Raw genomic sequence first — 26,558 nt, 5'->3', positions numbered from 1 at the left:
GGAAATATCTACACCGCTATCTGTATAAACATGGAAATATCTACCCCGCTACCTGCATAAACATGGAAATAGCAGCACCGCTATCTGTATGAACATGGAAATATCTACACCGCTATCTGTATGAACATGGAAATATCTACAAAGCTATCTGAATGAACATGGAAATATCTACACCGCTATCTGTTTGAACATGGAAATATCTACACCGCTGTCTGCATGAATATGGAAATATCTACACAGCTATCTGCATACACATGGAAATATCTACACAGCTATCTCTTAACACATGGAAATAAGTACTCCGCTATCTCTATAAACATGGAAATATCTACAGCAACATCTGTAGGAACATGGAAATATCTGCACCGCCATCTGTATGAACATATAAATATCTACACCGCCATCTGTATTAAGAAGGAAATATCTAAACCGCTATCGGTATGAACATTGAAATATCTACACTGCTATCTGTATGAACATTGAAATATCTACACCGCTGCCTGTATAAACATGGAAATATCTACACCGCTATCTGTATGAACATGGAAATAGCTACACCGCTATCTGTAGGAACAAGGAAATATCTACACAGCCATCTGGATGAACATGGAAATATCTACACCGCCATCTGTGTAAACATGCATACACCTTCACCGCTATCTGAATAAGCATGGAAATATCTACACCGCTATCTGGGTAAACATGCATACATCTTCACCGCTATCTGTATAAACATGGAAATATCTACACCGCTATCTGTTTGAACATGGAAATATCTACACCGCTATCAGCATGAAAATGGAAATATCTACAGAGCTTTCTGCATATGCATGGAAATATCTACAAAGCTATCTGAATGAACATGGAAATATCTACACCGCTATCTGTTTGAACATGGAAATATCTGCACCGCCATCTGTATGAACATATAAATATCTACACCGCCATCTGTATTAAGAAGGAAATATCTAAACCGCTATCGGTATGAACATTGAAATATCTACACTGCTATCTGTATGAACATTGAAATATCTACACCGCTGCCTGTATAAACATGGAAATATCTACACCGCTATCTGTATGAACATGGAAATAGCTACACCGCTATCTGTAGGAACAAGGAAATATCTACACAGCCATCTGGATGAACATGGAAATATCTTCACCGCCATCTGTGTAAACATGCATACACCTTCACCGCTATCTGAATAAGCATGGAAATATCTACACCGCTATCTGGGTAAACATGCATACATCTTCACCGCTATCTGTATAAACATGGAAATATCTACACCGCTATCTGTATGAACATGGAAATATCTACACCGCTATCTGTTTGAACATGGAAATATCTACACCGCTATCAGCATGAAAATGGAAATATCTACAGAGCTTTCTGCATATGCATGGAAATATCTACAAAGCTATCTCTTTACACATGGAAATAACTACACCGCTATCTCTATAAACATGGAAATATCTATAACGCCATCTGTATGAACATGGAAATATCTGCACCGCCATCTGTATTAACATACAAATATCTACACCGCCATCTGTATTAAGATGGAGATATCTACACCGCTATCTGTATAAACTAGGAAATATCTACACCGCTATCTGTATAAACATGGAAATATCTACACCGCTATCTGTATAAACATGGAAATATCTACACCGCTACCTGTATAAACATGGAAATATCAGCACCGATATCTGTATGAACATGGAAATATCTACACAGCCATCTGGATGAACATGGAAATATCTACACCGCTATGTGTATGAACATGGAAATAGCTACACCGCTATCTGTATTAAAATGGAAATATCTACACCACTATCTGTACGAACATGGAAATATCTACACCTCTATCAGTGTAAACATGCATACATCTTCACCGCTATCTGTATGAACATGGAAATATCTACACCACTATCTGTATGAACATGGAAATATCTACACCGCTATCTGCATGTACATGGAAATAACTACACAGCTATCTCTTTACACGTGGAAATAACTACACCGCTATCTGTATGAACATGGAAATATCTTCACCGCCATCTGTATGAATATGGATATATCTACACAGCCATCTGGATTAACATGGAAATATCTACACCGCTATCTGTATGAAGATGGAAATATCTACAACGCTATCTGTGTAAACATGCATACATCTTCACCGCTATCTATATAAACATGGAAATATCTACACTGCTATCTGTATGAACATGGAAATATCTACACCGCTATCTATTTGAACATGGAAATATCTACACCACTATCTGCATGAAAATGGAAATATCTACACTGCGATCTGCATATACATGGAAATATCTACAAAGCTATCTCTTTACACATGGAAATAACTACATCGCTATCTCTATAAACATACAAATATCTACACCGACATCTGTATGAACATGGAAATATCTGCACCGCCATCTGTATGAACATACAAATATCTACACCGCCATCTATATTAAGATGGAGATATCTACACCACTATCTGTATAAACTTGGAAATATCTACACCGCTATCTGTATAAACATGGAAATATCTACACCGCAATCTGTATAAACATGGAAATATCTACACCGTTACCTGTATAAACATGGAAATATCAGCACCGCTATCTGTATGAACTTGGAAATATCTACACCGCTATCTCCATGAACATGAAAATAGCTACACCACTATCTTTATGAACATGGAAATAGCTGCACCGCTATCTGTATGAACATGGAAATATCTACACCACTACCTGTATGAACATGGAAATATCTACACCGCTATCTGTATGAACATGGAAATATCAGCACCGCTATCTGTATGAACTTGGAAATATCTACACCGCTATCTCCATGAACATGAAAATAGCTACACCACTATCTTTATGAACATGGAAATAGCTGCACCGCTATCTGTATGAACATGGAAATATCTACACCACTACCTGTATGAACATGGAAATATCTACACCGCTATCTGTATGAACATGGATATATCTACACAGCCATCTGGGTGAACACGGAAATATCTACACCGCTATCTGTAGGAACATGGAAATATCTACACCGCCAACTCTGTAAACATTGAAATATCTACATTGCCATCTGAAGGAACATGGAAATATCTACAACGCGATCTCTATAAACATGGAAATATCTACAACGCCATCTGTATAAACATGGAAATACGTACACTGCTATCTGGATAAACTTGGAAATATCTACACCGCTATATCTATAAACATGGATATATCTACACCGCCATTTGTATGTACATGGAAATATCTACAGCACCATCTGTATTAACATGGAAATATCTACACCGCCATCTGTAGGAACATGGAAATGTCTAAACCGCTATCTCTATAAACTTGGAAATACCTACACCGCTATCTGTATAAACATGGAATTATCTACACCACTATATCTATAAATGTGGAAATATCTACACCGCTATCTGTATAAACAAGGAAATACATACACCGCTATCTGTATAAACATGGAAATATCTACACCGCTATCTGTATAAACATGGAAATATCTACACCGCTATCTGTGTATACATGGAAATATCTACACTGCTATCTGTATAAACATGGAAATATCTACATCACTGTCTGTGTAAACATGGAAATATCTACACCGGTATCTGTATGAACATGGATATATCTACAGCGCTATCTGTTTGAACATGGAAAGATCTACACAGCTATCTGCATATACATGGAAATATCTACCAAGCTATCTCTTTACCCATGGAAATAACTAAACCGCTATCTCTATAAACATGGAAATATCTACACCGCCATCTGTATGAACATGGAAATATCTGCACCGCCATCTGTATGAACATATAAATATCTTCACCGCCATCTGTATTAAGATGGAGATATCTACACAGCTATCTGTATAAACTTGGAAATATCTACACCGCTATCTGTATAAACATGGAAATATATACACCGCTATCTGTATAAACATGGAAATATCTACACCGCTACCTGTATAAACATGGAAATATCAGCACCGCTATCTGTATGAAAATGGAAATATCTACACCGCTATCTCTATGTACGTGGAAATATCTACACCGCTATCTGTATGAACATGGAAATAGCTACACTGCTATCTGTATGAACATGGAAATATCTACACCGCTATCTGTATGAACATGGAAATATCTTCACCGCCATCTGTATGAACATGGAAATATCTACACAGCCATCTGGATGAACATGGAGATATCAGCACCGCTATCAGTAGGAACATGGAAATATCTGCATCGCTATCTGTATGAACATGGAAACATCTACACCGCTATCGGTATGAACATGGAAATATCTTCACCGCCATCTGTATGAACATGGATATACCTACACAGCCATCTGGATGAACATGGAAATATCTACACCGCTATCTGTATGAACATGGAAATATCTACACCGCTATCTGTATGAACATGGAAATATCTACACCGCTATCTGAATGAACATGGAAGTATCTACACCGCTATCTCTATGAACATGGAAATATCTACACCGCTATCTGTATGAACATGCAAATATCTACAGCGCTATCTGTGTAAACATGCATACATCTTCACCGCTATCTGCATGAAAATGGAAATATCTACACAGCTATCTGCATATACGTGGAAATATCTACAAAGCTATCTCTTTACACATGAAAATAAATACACTGCTATCTCTATAAACATGGAAATATCTACACCGCCATCTGTATGAACATGGAAATATCTGCACCACCATCTGTATGAACATACAAATATCTACACCGCCATCTGTATTAAGATGGAGATGTCTACACCGCTATCTGTATAAACTTGGAAATATCTACACCGCTATCTGTATAAACATGGAAATATCTACACCGCTATCTGTAAAAACATGGAAATATCTACACCTCTACCTGTATAATCATGGAAATATCAGCACCGCTATCTGTTTGAACATGGAAGTATCTACACAGCCATCTGGAAGAACATGGAAATATCTACACCGCTATCTGTTTGAACATGGAAATAGCAACACTGCTATCTGTATGAACATGGAAATATCTAAACCACTATCTGTATGAACATGGAAATATCTACACCACTATCTGTATGAACATGGAAATATCTTCACCGCCATCTGTATGAACATGGATATATCTACACAGCCATCTGGATGAACATGGAAATATCTACACCGCTATCTGTTTGAACAGGAAATAGCTACACCGCTATCTGTATGAACATGGAAATATCTACACCACTACCTGTATGAACATGGAAATATCTACACCACTATCTGTATGAACATGGAAATATCTTCACCGCCATCTGTATGAACATGGATATATCTACACAGCCATCTGGATGAACATGGAAATATCTACACCGCTATCTGGATGAACATGGAAATATCTACACCGCTATCTGGGTAAACATGCATACATCTTCACCGCTATCTGTATAAACATGGAAATATCTACACCGCTATCTGTATGAACATGGAAATATCTACACCGCTATCTGTTTGAACATGGAAATATCTACACCGCAATCAGCATGAAAATGGAAATATCTACAGAGCTTTCTGCATATGCATGGAAATATCTACAAAGCTATCTCTTTACACATGGAAATAACTACACCGCTATCTCTATAAACATGGAAATATCTATAACGCCATCTGTATGAACATGGAAATATCTGCACCGCCATCTGTATTAACATACAAATATCTACACCGCCATCTGTATTAAGATGGAGATATCTACACCGCTATCTGTATAAACATGGAAATATCTACACCGCTATCTGTATAAACATGGAAATATCTACACCGCTATCTGTATAAACATGGAAATATCTACACCGCTATCTGTATAAACATGGAAATATCTACACCGCTACCTGTATAAACAAGGAAATATCAGCACCGATATCTGTATGAACATGGAAATATCTACACAGCCATCTGGATGAACATGGAAATATCTACACCGCTATGTGTATGAACATGGAAATAGCTACACCGCTATCTGTATGAAAATGGAAATATCTACACCACTATCTGTACGAACATGGAAATATCTACACCTCTATCAGTGTAAACATGCATACATCTTCACCGCTATCTGTATGAACATGGAAATATCTACACCATTATCTATATGAACATGGAAATATCTACACCGCTATCTGTATAAACATGGAAATACCTTCACCGCCATCTGTATGAACATGGATATATCTACAGAGCCATATGGATGAACATGGAAATATCTACACCGCTATATGCATGAACATGGAAATAGCTACACCGCTATCTCTATGAACATGGAAATAGCCACACCGCCATCTGTATGAACATGGAAATATCTGCACCGCCATCTGTATGAACATATACATATCTACACCGCCATCTGTATTAAGATGGAGATATCTACACCGCTATCTGAATAAACCTGGAAATAACTTCACCGCTATCTGTATAAACATGGAAATATCCGCACCGCTATCTGTATGAACATGGAAATATCTACACCGCTATCTGTACGAACATGGAAATATCTACACCGCTATCTGCATGAACTTGGAAGTAGCTACACCGCTATCTGTATGAACATGGAAATATCTACACCACTATCTGTATGGACATGGAAATATCTACACCGCTATCTGTATGAACATGGATATATCTACACAGCCTTCTGGATGAACAATTAAATATCTACACCGCTATCTCCATGAACATGGAAATATCTACACCGCTATCTGTGTAAACTTGCATACAACTTCACCCCTATCTGTATAAACATGGAAATATCTACACCGCTATCTGTATGAACATGGAAATAGCTACACCGCTATCTGTATGAACATGGAAATATCTACACCGCTATCTGTATGAACATGGAAAGATCTACACCGCTATCTGTATGAACATGGATATATCTACACAGCCATCTGGATGAACATGGAAATATCTATACCGCTATCTGTGTAAACATGCATACATCTTCACCGCTATCTGTATAAACCTGGAAATAACTTCACCGCTATCTGTATAAACATGGAAATATCCGCACCGCTATCTGTATGAACATGGAAATATCTACACCGCTATCTGTACGAACATGGAAATATCTACACCGCTATCTGCATGAACTTGGAAGTAGCTACACCGCTATCTGTATGAACATGGAAATATCTACACCACTATCTGTATGGACATGGAAATATCTACACCGCTATCTGTATGAACATGGATATATCTACACAGCCTTCTGGATGAACATTTAAATATCTACACCGCTATCTCCATGAACATGGAAATATCTACACCGCTATCTGTGTAAACTTGCATACAACTTCACCCCTATCTGTATAAACATGGAAATATCTACACCGCTATCTGTATGAACATGGAAATAGCTACACCGCTATCTGTATGAACATGGAAATATCTACACCGCTATCTGTATGAACATGGAAAGATCTACACCGCTATCTGTATGAACATGGATATATCTACACAGCCATCTGGATGAACATGGAAATATCTACACCGCTATCTGTGTAAACATGCATACATCTTCACCGCTATCTGTATAATCATGGAAATATCTACACCGCTATCGGTATGAACATGGAAATATCTGCACCGCTATCTGTATGAACATGGAAATATCTACACCGCTATCTGAACATGGAAATATCTACACCGCTATCTGCATGAAAATGGAAATATCTACACTGCTATCTGCATATACATGGAAATATCTACACAGCTATCTCTTTACACATGGAAATATCTACACCGCCATCTGTATGAACATGGAAATACCTGCACCGCCATCAGTATGAACATATAAATATCTACACCACCATCTGTATTAAGATGGAGATATCTACACAGCTATCTGTATAAACATGGAAATATCTACACCGCTATCTGTATAAACATGGAAATATCTACACCGCTATCTGTATAAACATGGAAATATCTACACCGCTACCTGTATAAACATGGAAATATAAGCACCGCTATCTGTATGAACATGGAAATATCTACACCGCTATCTGTATGAACATGGAAATATCTACACCGCTATCTGTATGAACATTTATATATCTACACAGCCCTCTGGATGAACATGGAAATATCCACACCGCTATCTGTGTAAACATGCATACATCTTCACCGCTATCTGTATAAACATGGAAATATCTACACCGCTATCTGTATGAGCATGGAAATATCTACACCGCTATCTGTTTGAAGATGGAAATATATACACCGCTATCTGCATGAAAATGGAAATATCTACACAGCTATCTGCATATAGATGGAAATATCTACACAGCTATCTCTTTACACATGGAAATAACTACACCGCTATCTGTATGAACATGGAAATATCTCCACCGCCATCTGTATGAACATGGAAATATCTGCACCGCCATCTGTATGAACATATAAATATCTACACCGCCATCTGTATTAAGATGGAGATATCTACACCGCTATCTGAATAAACATGGAAATATCTACACCGCTATCTGTATAAACATGGAAATATCTACACCGCTATCTGTATAAACACGGAAATATCTACACCGCTACCAGTATAAACATGGAAATATGAGCACCGCTATCTGTATGAACCTGGAAATATCTACACCGCTATCTGTATGAACATGGAAATATCTACACCGCTATCTGTATGAACATGGAAATATCTACAAAGTTATCTGAATGAACATGGAAATATCTACACCGCTATCTGTTTGAACATGTAAATATCTACACCGCTATCTGCATGAAAATGGAAATATCTACAAAGCTATCTGCATATACATGGAAATATCTACACAGCTATCTCTTTACACATGGAAATAACTACACCGCTATATCTATGAACATGGAAATATCAGCACCACTATCTGTATGAACATGGAAATATCTACACCGCAATCTGTATGAACATGGATATATCTACACAGCCATCTGGATGAACATGGAAATATCTACACCGCTATCTGTATGAACATGGAAATATCTACACCGCTATCTGTGTAAACATGCATACACCTTCACCACTATCAGTATAAACATGGAAATATCTACACCGCTATCTGCATGAACGTGGAAATAACTACACCGCTATCTTTATGAACATGGAAATATCTACACCGCTATCTGCATATACATGGAAATATCTACACAGCTATCTCTTTACACATGGAAATAACTACACCGCTATCTGTATGAACATGGAAATATCTACACCTCCATCTGTATGAACATGGAAATATCTGCACCGCCATTTGTATGAACATGGAAATATCTGCACCGCCATCTGTATGAACATATAAATATCTAAACCGCCATCTGTATTAAGATGGAGATATCTACACTGCTATCTGTATAAACATGGAAATATCTACACCGCCATCTGTATGAACATATAAGTATCTACACCGCCATCTGTATTAAGAAGGAAATATCTAAACCGCTATCTGTATGAAATTGGAAATAACTACACCGCTATCTGTATGAACATGGAAATATCTACACCGCTATCTGTATGAACATGGATATGTCTACACAGCCATCTGGATGAACATGGAAATATCTACACCGCTAACTGTGTAAACATGCATACATCTTCACCGCTATCTGTATAAACATGGAAATATCTACACCGCTATCGGTATGAACATGGAAATATCTGCACCGCTATCTGTATGAACATGGAAATATCTACACCGCTATCTGAACATGGAAATATCTACACCGCTATCTGCATGAAAATGGAAATATCTACACTGCTATCTGCATATACATGGAAATATCTACACAGCTATCTCTTTACACATGTAAATAACTACACCGCTATCTGTATGAACATGGAAATATCTACACCGCCATCTGTATGAACATGGAAATATCTGCACCGACATCTGTATGAACATATAAATATCTACACCGCCATCTGTATTAAGATGGAGATATCTACACTGCTATCTGAATAAACTTGGAAATATCTACACCGCTATCTGTATAAACGTGGAAATATCTACACCGCTATCTGTATAAACACGGAAATATCTACACCGCTACCAGTATAAACATGGAAATATCAGCACCGCTATCTGTATGAACCTGGAAATATCAACACCGCTATCTGTATGAACATGGAAATATCTACACCGCTATCTGTATGAACATGGAAATATCTACAAAGCTATCTGTATGAACATGGAAATATCTGCACAGCCATCTGTATGAACATATAAATATCTACACCGCCATCTGTATTAAGAAGGAAATATCTAAACCGCTATCTGTATAAACATGGAAATATCTACACCGCTGCCTGTGTAAACATGGAAATATCAGCACCGCTCTCTGTATGAAAATGGAAATATCTACACCGCTATCTGAATGAACATGGAAATATCTACACTGCTATATGTATGAACATGGAAATAGCTACACCGTTATCTGTATGAAAATGGAAATAGCTGCACCGCTATCTGTATGAACATGGAAATATCTACACCGCTATCTGTATGATCGTGGATATATCTACACAGCCATCTGGATGAACATGGAAATATCTACACCGCTATCTGTATGAACATGGAAATATCTACACCGCTATCTGTATGAACATGGATATATCTACACAGCCATCTGGATGAACATGGAAATATCTACACCTCTATCTGTGTAAACATGCATACATCTTCACCACTATCTGTATAAACATTTAAATATCTGCACCGCTATCGGTATGAACATGGAAATATCTACACCGCTATCTGTATGAACATGGAAATACCTACACCGCTATCTGTTAGGACATGGAAATATCTACACCGCTATCTGCATGAAAATGGAAATATCTACACTGCTATCTGCATATACATTTAAATATCTACACAGCTATCTCTTTACACATGGAAATAACTACACCACTATCTGTATGAACATGGAAATATCTACACCGCCATCTGTATGAACATGGAAATATCTGCACCGCCATCTGTATGAACATATAAATATCTACACCGCCATCTGTATTAAGATGGAGATATCTACACTGCTATCTGTATAAACATGGAAATATCTACACCGCCATCTGTCTGAACATATAAATGTCTACACCGCCATCTGTACTAAGAAGGAAATATCTAAACCTCTATCTGTATAAACGTGGAAATATCTACACCGCTGCCTGTATAAACATGGAAATATCAGCACCGCTATCTGTATGAACATGGAAATATCTACACCACTATCTGTAGGAACATGGAAATAGCTACACCGCTGCCTGTATAAACATGGAAATATCAGCACCGCTATCTGTATGAACAGGGAAATTTCTACACCGCTATCTGTAGGAACATGGACATATCTACACAGCCATCTGGATGAACATGGAAATATCTACACCTCTATCTGTATGAACATGGAGATATCTAAACCGCTATCTGTGTAAACATGAATACATCTTCACCGCTATCAGTATAAACATGGAAATATCTACACCGCTATCTGTATGAACATGGAAATAGCTACACCGCTATCTGTATGAACATAGAAATATCTACACTGCTATCCGTATGAACATGGATATGTCTACACAGCCATCTGGATGAACATGGAAATATCTACACCGCTATCTGTGTAAACATGCATACATCTCCACCGCTATCTGTATAAACATGGAAATATCTACACCGCTATCTGTATGAACATGGAAATATCTTCACCGCTATCTGTATGAACATGGAAATATCTACACCGCTATCTGTTTGAACATGGAAATATCTACACCGCTATCTGCATGAAAATGGAAATATCTGCACTACTATCTGCATATACATTGAAATATCTACACAGCTATCTCTTTACACATGGAAATAACTACACCACTATCTGTATGAACATGGAAATATCTACACTGCCATCTGTATGAACATGGAAATATCTGCACCGCCATCTGTATGAACATATAAATATCTACACCGCCATCTTTATTAAGATGGAGATATCTACATCGCTATCTGTATAAACATGGAAATATCTACACCGCTATCTGTATAAACACGGAAATATCTACACCGCTATCTGTATAAACATGGAAATAACTACACCGCTACCAGTATAAACATGAAAATATCAGCACCGCTATCTGTATGAACATGGAAATATCTACACCGCTATCTGTATGAACATGGAAATATCTACACCGCTATCTGTATGAACATGGATATATCTACACTGCCCTCTGGATGAACATGGAAATATCCACACCGCTATCTGTGTAAACATGCATACATCTTCACCGCTATCTGTATAAACATGGAAATATCTACACCGCTATCTGTATGAACATGGAAATATCTACACCGCTATCTGTTTGAAGATGGAAATATATACACCGCTATCTGCATGAAAATGGAAATATCTAAACAGCTATCTGCATATAGATGGAAATATCTACACAGCTATCTCTTTACACATGGAAATAACTACACCGCTATCTGCATGAACATGGAAATATCTACACCGCCATCTGTATGAACATGGAAATAACTGCACCGCCATCTTTATGAACATATAAATATCTACACCTCCATCTGTATGAAGATGGAGATATCTACACCGCTACCTGAATAAACATGGAAATATCTACACCGCTATCTGTATAAACATGGAAATATCTACAACGCTATCTGTATAAACATGGAAATATCAGCACCGCTATCTGAATGAACCTTGAACTATCTACACCGCTATCTGTATGAACATGGATATATCTACACAGCCATCTGGATGAACATGGAAATATCTACACCTCTATCTGTGTAAACATGCGTACATCTTCACCACTATCTGTATAAACATGGAAATATCTGCACCGCTATCGGTATGAACATGGAAATATCTACACCGCTATCTGTATGAACATGGAAATACCTACACCGCTATCTGTTTGGACATGGAAATATATACCCCGCTATCTGCATGAAAATGGAAATATCTACACTGCTATCTGCATATACATTTATATATCTACACAGCTATCTCTTTACACATGGAAATAACTACACCACTATCTGTATGAACATGGAAATATCTACACCGCTATCTGTATGAACATGGAAATATCTACACAGCTATCTCTTTACACATGGAAATAACTACACCGTCACCTGTATGAACATGGAAATATCTACACCGCCATCTGTATGAACATGGAAATATCTGCACCGCCATCTGTATGAACATATAAATATCTACACCGCCATCTGCATTAAGATGGAGATATTTACACTGATATCTGTATAAACATGTAAATAACTACACCGCCATCTATCGGAACATATAAATATCTACACCGCCATCTGTACTAAGAAGGAAATATCTAAACCGCTATCTGTATAAACATGGAAATATCTACACCACGGCCTGTATAAACATGGAAATATCAGCACCGCTATCTGTATGAACATGGAAAAATCTACACCGCTATCTGTAGGAACATGGAAATAGCTACACCGCTGCCTGTATAAACATGGAAATATCAGCACCGCTATCTGTATGAACATGGAAATATCTACAACGCTATCTGTAGGAACATGGATATATCTACACAGCCATCTGGATGAACATGGAAATATCTACACCGCTATCTGTGTAAACATGCATATATCTTCACCGCTATCTATATAAACATGGATATATCTACACCACTATCTGTATGAACATGCAAATATCTACACCGCTACCTGTATAAACATGGAAATATCAGCACCGCTATCTGCATGAACATGGAAATATCTACACCGCTATCTGTATGAACATGGAAATATCTACACCGCTATCTGTTTGAACATGGAAATATCTACACCACTATCAGCATGAAAATGGAAATATCTACACTGCTATCTGCATATACATGGAAATATCTACACAGCTATCTCTTTACACATGGAAATAACTACACCGCTATCTGTATGAACATGGAAATATCCACAGCGCCATCTGTATGAACATGGAAATATCTGCACCGCCATCTGTATGAACATATAAATATCTACACTGCCATCTGTATTAAGATGGAGATATCTACACCGCTATCTCTATAAACATGGAAATATCTACACCGCTATCTGTATAAACATGGAAATATCTACACCGCTATCTGTAAAACATGGAAATATCTACACCACTACCTGTATAAACATTGAAATATCAGCACAGCTATCTGTATGAACATGGAAATATCTACACCGCTATCTGTATGAACATGGAAATATCTACACCGCTATCTGTATAAACATGGAAATATCTACACCGCTACCTGTATAAACATGGAAATATCAGCACCGCTATCTGTATGAACACGGAAATATCTACACCGCTATCTGTATGAACATGGAAATATCTACACCGCTATCTGTATGAACATGGAAATGTCTACACCAATACCTGTATAAACATGGAAATATCAGCACCGCTATCTGTGTGAACATGGAAATATCTACACCGCTATCTGTGTAAACATGCATACATCTTCACTGCTATCAGTATAAACATGGAAATATCTACACCGCTATCTGTATGAACATGGAAATAACTACACCGCTATCTGTATGAACATGGAAATATCTACACCGCTATCTGCATAAACATGGAAATATCTACACCGCTATCTGCATAAACATGGAAATATCTACACCGCTACCTGCATAACCATGGAAATATCAGCACCGCTATCTGTATGAACATGGAAATATCTACACCGCTATCTGTATCAACATGGAAATATCTACACTGCTATCTGTATGAACATGGAAATAGCTACACCGTTATCTGTATGAACATGGAAATATCTACACCGCTATCTGTGTGAACATGGAAATATCTACACCACTATCTGTTTGAACATGGAAATATCTACACCGCTATCTGCATGAAAATGGAAATATCTACACTGCTATCTGCATATACATGTAAATATCTACTCAGCTATCTCTTTACACATGGAAATAACTACACCGCTATCTATATGAACATGGAAATATCCACACCGCCATCTGTATGAACATGGAAATATCTGCACCGCCATCTGTATAAACATATAAATATCTACACCGCCCTCTGTATTAATATGGAGATATCTACACCGCTATCTGTATAAACATGGAAATAGCTAAACCGCTATCTGTATAAACATGGAAATATATACACCGCTATCTGTATAAACATGGAAATATCTACACCGCTACCTGTATAAGCATGGAAATATCAGCACCGCTATCTGTATGAACATGGAAATATCTACACCGCTATCTGTATGAACATGGAAATATCTACACCGCTATCTGTATGAACATGGAAATATCTACACCGCTATCTGTATGAACATGGAAATGTCTACACCGCTATCAGTATGAACATGGAAATATCTACACCGCTATGTGTATGAACATGGATATATCTACACAGCCCTCGGGATGAACATGGAAATATCCACACCGCTATCTGTATAAACATGCATATATCTTCACCGCTATCTGTATAAACATGGAAATATCTACACCGCTATCTGTATGAACATGGAAATATCTACACTGCTATCTGTATGAACATGGAAATACCTACACCGCTATCTGTTAGGACATGGAAATATCTACACCGCTATCTGCATGAAAATGGAAATATCTACACTGCTATCTGCATATACATTTAAATATCTACACAGCTATCTCTTTACACATGGAAATAACTACACCACTATCTGTATGAACATGGAAATATCTACACCGCCATCTGTATGAACATGGAAATATCTGCACCGCCATCTGTATGAACATATAAATATCTACACCGCCATCTGTATTAAGATGGAGATATCTACACTGCTATCTGTATAAACATGGAAATATCTACACCGCCATCTGTCTGAACATATAAATGTCTACACCGCCATCTGTACTAAGAAGGAAATATCTAAACCTCTATCTGTATAAACGTGGAAATATCTACACCGCTGCCTGTATAAACATGGAAATATCAGCACCGCTATCTGTATGAACATGGAAATATCTACACCACTATCTGTAGGAACATGGAAATAGCTACACCGCTGCCTGTATAAACATGGAAATATCAGCACCGCTATCTGTATGAACAGGGAAATTTCTACACCGCTATCTGTAGGAACATGGACATATCTACACAGCCATCTGGATGAACATGGAAATATCTACACCTCTATCTGTATGAACATGGAGATATCTAAACCGCTATCTGTGTAAACATGAATACATCTTCACCGCTATCAGTATAAACATGGAAATATCTACACCGCTATCTGTATGAACATGGAAATAGCTACACCGCTATCTGTATGAACATAGAAATATCTACACTGCTATCCGTATGAACATGGATATGTCTACACAGCCATCTGGATGAACATGGAAATATCTACACCGCTATCTGTGTAAACATGCATACATCTCCACCGCTATCTGTATAAACATGGAAATATCTACACCGCTATCTGTATGAACATGGAAATATCTTCACCGCTATCTGTATGAACATGGAAATATCTACACCGCTATCTGTTTGAACATGGAAATATCTACACCGCTATCTGCATGAAAATGGAAATATCTGCACTACTATCTGCATATACATTGAAATATCTACACAGCTATCTCTTTACACATGGAAATAACTACACCACTATCTGTATGAACATGGAAATATCTACACTGCCATCTGTATGAACATGGAAATATCTGCACCGCCATCTGTATGAACATATAAATATCTACACCGCCATCTTTATTAAGATGGAGATATCTACATCGCTATCTGTATAAACATGGAAATATCTACACCGCTATCTGTATAAACACGGAAATATCTACACCGCTATCTGTATAAACATGGAAATAACTACACCGCTACCAGTATAAACATGAAAATATCAGCACCGCTATCTGTATGAACATGGAAATATCTACACCGCTATCTGTATGAACATGGAAATATCTACACCGCTATCTGTATGAACATGGATATATCTACACTGCCCTCTGGATGAACATGGAAATATCCACACCGCTATCTGTGTAAACATGCATACATCTTCACCGCTATCTGTATAAACATGGAAATATCTACACCGCTATCTGTATGAACATGGAAATATCTACACCGCTATCTGTTTGAAGATGGAAATATATACACCGCTATCTGCATGAAAATGGAAATATCTAAACAGCTATCTGCATATAGATGGAAATATCTACACAGCTATCTCTTTACACATGGAAATAACTACACCGCTATCTGCATGAACATGGAAATATCTACACCGCCATCTGTATGAACATGGAAATAACTGCACCGCCATCTTTATGAACATATAAATATCTACACCTCCATCTGTATGAAGATGGAGATATCTACACCGCTACCTGAATAAACATGGAAATATCTACACCGCTATCTGTATAAACATGGAAATATCTACAACGCTATCTGTATAAACATGGAAATATCTACACCGCTACCTGTATAAACATGGAAATATCAGCACCGCTATCTGAATGAACCTTGAACTATCTACACCGCTATCTGTATGAACATGGATATATCTACACAGCCATCTGGATGAACATGGAAATATCTACACCTCTATCTGTGTAAACATGCGTACATCTTCACCACTATCTGTATAAACATGGAAATATCTGCACCGCTATCGGTATGAACATGGAAATATCTACACCGCTATCTGTATGAACATGGAAATACCTACACCGCTATCTGTTTGGACATGGAAATATATACCCCGCTATCTGCATGAAAATGGAAATATCTACACTGCTATCTGCATATACATTTATATATCTACACAGCTATCTCTTTACACATGGAAATAACTACACCACTATCTGTATGAACATGGAAATATCTACACCGCTATCTGTATGAACATGGAAATATCTACACAGCTATCTCTTTACACATGGAAATAACTACACCGTTACCTGTATGAACATGGAAATATCTACACCGCCATCTGTAGGAACATGGAAATATCTGCACCGCCATCTGTATGAACATATAAATATCTACACCGCCATCTGCATTAAGATGGAGATATTTACACTGATATCTGTATAAACATGTAAATAACTACACCGCCATCTATCGGAACATATAAATATCTACACCGCCATCTGTACTAAGAAGGAAATATCTAAACCGCTATCTGTATAAACATGGAAATATCTACACCACGGCCTGTATAAACATGGAAATATCAGCACCGCTATCTGTATGAACATGGAAAAATCTACACCGCTATCTGTAGGAACATGGAAATAGCTACACCGCTGCCTGTATAAACATGGAAATATCAGCACCGCTATCTGTATGAACATGGAAATATCTACAACGCTATCTGTAGGAACATGGATATATCTACACAGCCATCTGGATGAACATGGAAATATCTACACCGCTATCTGTGTAAACATGCATATATCTTCACCGCTATCTATATAAACATGGATATATCTACACCACTATCTGTATGAACATGCAAATATCTACACCGCTACCTGTATAAACATGGAAATATCAGCACCGCTATCTGCATGAACATGGAAATATCTACACCGCTATCTGTATGAACATGGAAATATCTACACCGCTATCTGTTTGAACATGGAAATATCTACACCACTATCAGCATGAAAATGGAAATATCTACACTGCTATCTGCATATACATGGAAATATCTACACAGCTATCTCTTTACACATGGAAATAACTACACCGCTATCTGTATGAACATGGAAATATCCACAGCGCCATCTGTATGAACATGGAAATATCTGCACCGCCATCTGTATGAACATATAAATATCTACACTGCCATCTGTATTAAGATGGAGATATCTACACCGCTATCTCTATAAACATGGAAATATCTACACCGCTATCTGTATAAACATGGAAATATCTACACCGCTATCTGTAAAACATGGAAATATCTACACCACTACCTGTATAAACATTGAAATATCAGCACAGCTATCTGTATGAACATGGAAATATCTACACCGCTATCTGTATGAACATGGAAATATCTACACCGCTATCTGTATAAACATGGAAATATCTACACCGCTACCTGTATAAACATGGAAATATCAGCACCGCTATCTGTATGAACACGGAAATATCTACACCGCTATCTGTATGAACATGGAAATATCTACACCGCTATCTGTATGAACATGGAAATGTCTACACCAATACCTGTATAAACATGGAAATATCAGCACCGCTATCTGTGTGAACATGGAAATATCTACACCGCTATCTGTGTAAACATGCATACATCTTCACTGCTATCAGTATAAACATGGAAATATCTACACCGCTATCTGTATGAACATGGAAATAACTACACCGCTATCTGTATGAACATGGAAATATCTACACCGCTATCTGCATAAACATGGAAATATCTACACCGCTATCTGCATAAACATGGAAATATCTACACCGCTACCTGCATAACCATGGAAATATCAGCACCGCTATCTGTATGAACATGGAAATATCTACACCGCTATCTGTATCAACATGGAAATATCTACACTGCTATCTGTATGAACATGGAAATAGCTACACCGTTATCTGTATGAACATGGAAATATCTACACCGCTATCTGTGTGAACATGGAAATATCTACACCACTATCTGTTTGAACATGGAAATATCTACACCGCTATCTGCATGAAAATGGAAATATCTACACTGCTATCTGCATATACATGTAAATATCTACTCAGCTATCTCTTTACACATGGAAATAACTACACCGCTATCTATATGAACATGGAAATATCCACACCGCCATCTGTATGAACATGGAAATATCTGCACCGCCATCTGTATAAACATATAAATATCTACACCGCCCTCTGTATTAATATGGAGATATCTACACCGCTATCTGTATAAACATGGAAATAGCTAAACCGCTATCTGTATAAACATGGAAATATATACACCGCTATCTGTATAAACATGGAAATATCTACACCGCTACCTGTATAAGCATGGAAATATCAGCACCGCTATCTGTATGAACATGGAAATATCTACACCGCTATCTGTATGAACATGGAAATATCTACACCGCTATCTGTATGAACATGGAAATATCTACACCGCTATCTGTATGAACATGGAAATGTCTACACCGCTATCAGTATGAACATGGAAATATCTACACCGCTATGTGTATGAACATGGATATATCTACACAGCCCTCGGGATGAACATGGAAATATCCACACCGCTATCTGTATAAACATGCATATATCTTCACCGCTATCTGTATAAACATGGAAATATCTACACCGCTATCTGTATGAACATGGAAATATCTACACCGCTATCTGTTTGAAGATGGAAATATATACACCGCTATATGCATGAAAATGGAAATATCTACACAGCTATCTGCATATACTTGGAAATATCTACACAGCTATCTCTTTACACATGGAAATAACTACACCGCTATCTGTATGAACATGGAAATATCAACACCGCCATCTGTATGAACATGGAAATATCTGCACCGCCATCTGAATGAACATATAAATATCTACACCTCCATCTGTATTAAGATGGAGATATCTACACCGCTATCTGAATAAACATGGAAACATCTACACCGCTATCTGTATAAACATGGAAATATCTACACCGCTATCTGTATAAACATGGAAATATCTACACCGCTATCTGTTTGGACATGTAAATATCTACACCGCTATCTGCATGAAAATGGAAATATCTACAAAGCTATCTGCATATACATGGAAATATCTACACAGCTATCTCTAAACACATGGAAATAAGAAGTCCGCTATCTCTATAAACATGGAAATATCTACACCACTACCTGTATAAACATGGAAATATCAGCACCGCTATCTGCATGAACATGGAATTATCTACACTGCTATCTGTATGAACATGGAAATATCTACACTGCTATCTGTATGATCATGGAAATATCTACACCGCTATCTGTATGAACATGGAAATATCTACACCGCTATCTGTTTGAACATGGAAATATCTACACCGCTGTCTGCATGAAAATGGAAATATCTACACAGCTATCTGCATACACATGGAAATATCTACACAGCTATCTCTAAACACATGGAAATAAGAAGTCCGCTATCTCGATAAACATGGAAATATCTACACCGCCATCTGTATGAACATGGAAATATCTGCACCGCCATCTGTATGAACATATAAATATCTACACCGCCATATGTATAAAGAAAGAAATATCTAAACCGCTATCTGTGTGAACATTGAAATATCTACACCGCTATCTGTGTGAACTTTGAAATATCTACACCGCTATCTGTATGAACATTGAAATATATACACCGCTGCCTGTATAAACATTGAAATATCAGCACCGCTATCTGTATGAACATGGAAATATCTACACCGCTATCTGTATGAACATGGAAATATCTACACCGCTATCTGTATGAACATGGAAATATCTACACCGCTATCTGTATGAACATGGAAATATCTACACAGCCATCTGGATGAACATGGAAATATCTACTCTGCTATTTGTGTAAACATGCATAGATCTTCACCCCTGTCTGTATAAACATGGAAATATCTACACCGCTATCTGTATAAACATGGAAATATCTACACCGCTATCTGTTTGGACATGTAAATATCTACACCGCTATCTGCATGAAAATGGAAATATCTACAAAGCTTTCTGCATATACATGGAAATATCTACACAGCTATCTCTAAACACATGGAAATAAGAAGTCCGCTATCTCTATAAACATGGAAATATCTACACCACTACCTGTATAAACATGGAAATATCAGCACCGCTATCTGCATGAACATGGAATTATCTACACTGCTATCTGTATGAACATGGAAATATCTACACCGCTATCTGTATGATCATGGAAATACCTACACCGTTATCTGTATGAACATGGAAATATCTACACCGCTATCTGTTTGAACATGGAAATATCTACACCGCTGTCTGCATGAAAATGGAAATATCTACACAGCTATCTGCATACACATGGAAATATCTACACAGCTATCTCTAAACACATGGAAATAAGAAGTCCGCTATCTCGATAAACATGGAAATATCTACACCGCCATCTGTATGAACATGGAAATATCTGCACCGCCATCTGTATGAACATATAAATATCTACACCGCCATATGTATAAAGAAAGAAATATCTAAACCGCTATCTGTGTGAACATTGAAATATCTACACCGCTATCTGTATGAACATTGAAATATATACACCGCTGCCTGTATAAACATTGAAATATCAGCACCGCTATCTGTATGAACATGGAAATATCTACACCGCTATGTGTATGAACATGGAAATATCTACACCGCTATCTGTATGAACATGGAAATATCTACACCGCTATCTGTATGAACATGGAAATATCTACACAGCCATCTGGATGAACATGGAAGTATCTACTCTGCTATCTGTGTAAACATGCATAGATCTTCACCCCTGTCTGTATAAACATGGAAATATCTACACCGCTATCTGTATGAACATGGAAATATCTACACCGCTATCTGTATGAACATGGAAATATCTACACCGCTATCTGTTTGAACATGGAAATATCTACACCGCTATCTGCATGAAAATGGAAATATCTACACTGCTATCTGCATATACATGGAAATATCTACACAGCTATCTCTTTACACATGGAAATAACTACACCGCTGTCTGTATGAACATGGAAATATCTACACCGCCATCTGTATGAACATGGAAATATGTGCACCGCCATCTGTATGAACATATAAATATCTACACCGCCATCTCTATTAAGATGGAGATATCTACACTGCTATCTGTATAAACATGGAAATATCTACACCGCTATCTGTATAAACATGGAAATATCTACACCGCTATCTGTATAAACATGGAAATATCTACCCCGCTACCTGCATAAACATGGAAATAGCAGCACCGCTATCTGTATGAACATGGAAATATCTACACCGCTATCTGTATGAACATGGAAATATCTACAAAGCTATCTGAATGAACATGGAAATATCTACACCGCTATCTGTTTGAACATGGAAATATCTACACCGCTGTCTGCATGAATATGGAAATATCTACACAGCTATCTGCATACACATGGAAATATCTACACAGCTATCTCTTAACACATGGAAATAAGTACTCCGCTATCTCTATAAACATGGAAATATCTACAGCAACATCTGTAGGAACATGGAAATATCTGCACCGCCATCTGTATGAACATATAAATATCTACACCGCCATCTGTATTAAGAAGGAAATATCTAAACCGCTATCGGTATGAACATTGAAATATCTACACTGCTATCTGTATGAGCATTGAAATATCTACACCGCTGCCTGTATAAACATGGAAATATCTACACCGCTATCTGTATGAACATGGAAATAGCTACACCGCTATCTGTAGGAACAAGGAAATATCTACACAGCCATCTGGATGAACATGGAAATATCTACACCGCCATCTGTGTAAACATGCATACACCTTCACCGCTATCTGAATAAGCATGGAAATATCTACACCGCTATCTGGGTAAACATGCATACATCTTCACCGCTATCTGTATAAACATGGAAATATCTACACCGCTATCTGTTTGAACATGGAAATATCTACACCGCTATCAGCATGAAAATGGAAATATCTACAGAGCTTTCTGCATATGCATGGAAATATCTACAAAGCTATCTGAATGAACATGGAAATATCTACACCGCTATCTGTTTGAACATGGAAATATCTGCACCGCCATCTGTATGAACATATAAATATCTACACCGCCATCTGTATTAAGAAGGAAATATCTAAACCGCTATCGGTATGAACATTGAAATATCTACACTGCTATCTGTATGAACATTGAAATATCTACACCGCTGCCTGTATAAACATGGAAATATCTACACCGCTATCTGTATGAACATGGAAATAGCTACACCGCTATCTGTAGGAACAAGGAAATATCTACACAGCCATCTGGATGAACATGGAAATATCTTCACCGCCATCTGTGTAAACATGCATACACCTTCACCGCTATCTGAATAAGCATGGAAATATCTACACCGCTATCTGGGTAAACATGCATACATCTTCACCGCTATCTGTATAAACATGGAAATATCTACACCGCTATCTGTATGAACATGGAAATATCTACACCGCTATCTGTTTGAACATGGAAATATCTACACCGCTATCAGCATGAAAATGGAAATATCTACAGAGATTTCTGCATATGCATGGAAATATCTACAAAGCTATCTCTTTACACATGGAAATAACTACACCGCTATCTCTATAAACATGGAAATATCTATAACGCCATCTGTATGAACATGGAAATATCTGCACCGCCATCTGTATTAACATACAAATATCTACACCGCCATCTGTATTAAGATGGAGATATCTACACCGCTATCTGTATAAACTAGGAAATATCTACACCGCTATCTGTATAAACATGGAAATATCTACACCGCTATCTGTATAAACATGGAAATATCTACACCGCTACCTGTATAAACATGGAAATATCAGCACCGATATCTGTATGAACATGGAAATATCTACACAGCCATCTGGATGAACATGGAAATATCTACACCGCTATGTGTATGAACATGGAAATAGCTACACCGCTATCTGTATTAAAATGGAAATATCTACACCACTATCTGTACGAACATGGAAATATCTACACCTCTATCAGTGTAAACATGCATACATCTTCACCGCTATCTGTATGAACATGGAAATATCTACACCACTATCTGTATGAACATGGAAATATCTACACCGCTATCTGTATAAACATGGAAATATCTTCACCGCCATCTGTATGAACATGGATATATCTACAGAGCCATATGGATGAACATGGAAATATCTACACCGCTATATGCATGAACATGGAAATAGCTACACCGCTATCTGTATGAACATGGAAATAGCCACACCGCCATCTGTATGAAAATGGAAATATCTGCACCGCCATCCGTATGAACATATACATATCTACACCGCCATCTGTATTAAGATGGAGATATCTACACCGCTATCTGTATAAACCTGGAAATAACTTCACCGCTATCTGTATAAACATGGAAATATCCGCACCGCTATCTGTATGAACATGGAAATATCTACACCGCTATCTGTACGAACATGGAAATATCTACACCGCTATCTGTATGAACTTGGAAGTAGCTACACCGCTATCTGTATGAACATGGAAATATCTACACCACTATCTGTATGGACATGGAAATATCTACACCGCTATCTGTATGAACATGGATATATCTACACAGCCTTCTGGATGAACATTTAAATATCTACACCGCTATCTCCATGAACATGGAAATATCTACACCGCTATCTGTATAAACTTGCATACAACTTCACCCCTATCTGTATAAACATGGAAATATCTACACCGCTATCTGTAGGAACATGGAAATAGCTACACCGCTATCTGTATGAACATGGAAATATCTACACCGCTATCTGTATGAACATGGAAAGATCTACACCGCTATCTGTATGAACATGGATATATCTACACAGCCATCTGGATGAACATGGAAATATCTACACCGCTATCTGTGTAAACATGCATACAACTTCACCGCTATCTGTATAAACATGGAAATATCTACACCGCTATCGGTATGAACATGGAAATATCTGCACCGCTATCTGTATGAACATGGAAATATCTACACCGCTATCTGAACATGGAAATATCTACACCGCTATCTGCATGAAAATGGAAATATCTACACTGCTATCTGCATATACATGGAAATATCTACAGAGCTATCTCTTTACACATGGAAATATCTACACCGCCATCTGTATGAACATGGAAATACCTGCACCGCCATCAGTATGAACATATAAATATCTACACCACCATCTGTATTAAGATGGAGATATCTACACAGCTATCTGTATAAACATGGAAATATCTACACCGCTATCTGTATAAACATGGAAATATCTACACCGCTATCTGTATAAACATGGAAATATCTACACCGCTACCTGTATAAACATGGAAATATAAGCACCGCTATCTGTATGAACATGGAAATATCTACACGGCTATCTGTATGAAGATGGAAATATCTACACCGCTATCTGTATGAACATTTATATATCTACACAGCCCTCTGGATGAACATGGAAATATCCACACCGCTATCTGTGTAAACATGCATACATCTTCACCGCTATCTGTATAAACATGGAAATATCTACA

The sequence above is a fragment of the Gorilla gorilla genome, chromosome 12, assembly GCF_029281585.2.
Source record: "Gorilla gorilla gorilla isolate KB3781 chromosome 12, NHGRI_mGorGor1-v2.1_pri, whole genome shotgun sequence".
Lineage (NCBI taxonomy): Eukaryota > Metazoa > Chordata > Mammalia > Primates > Hominidae > Gorilla > Gorilla gorilla.
This window is presented reverse-complemented; position numbering follows the sequence as displayed.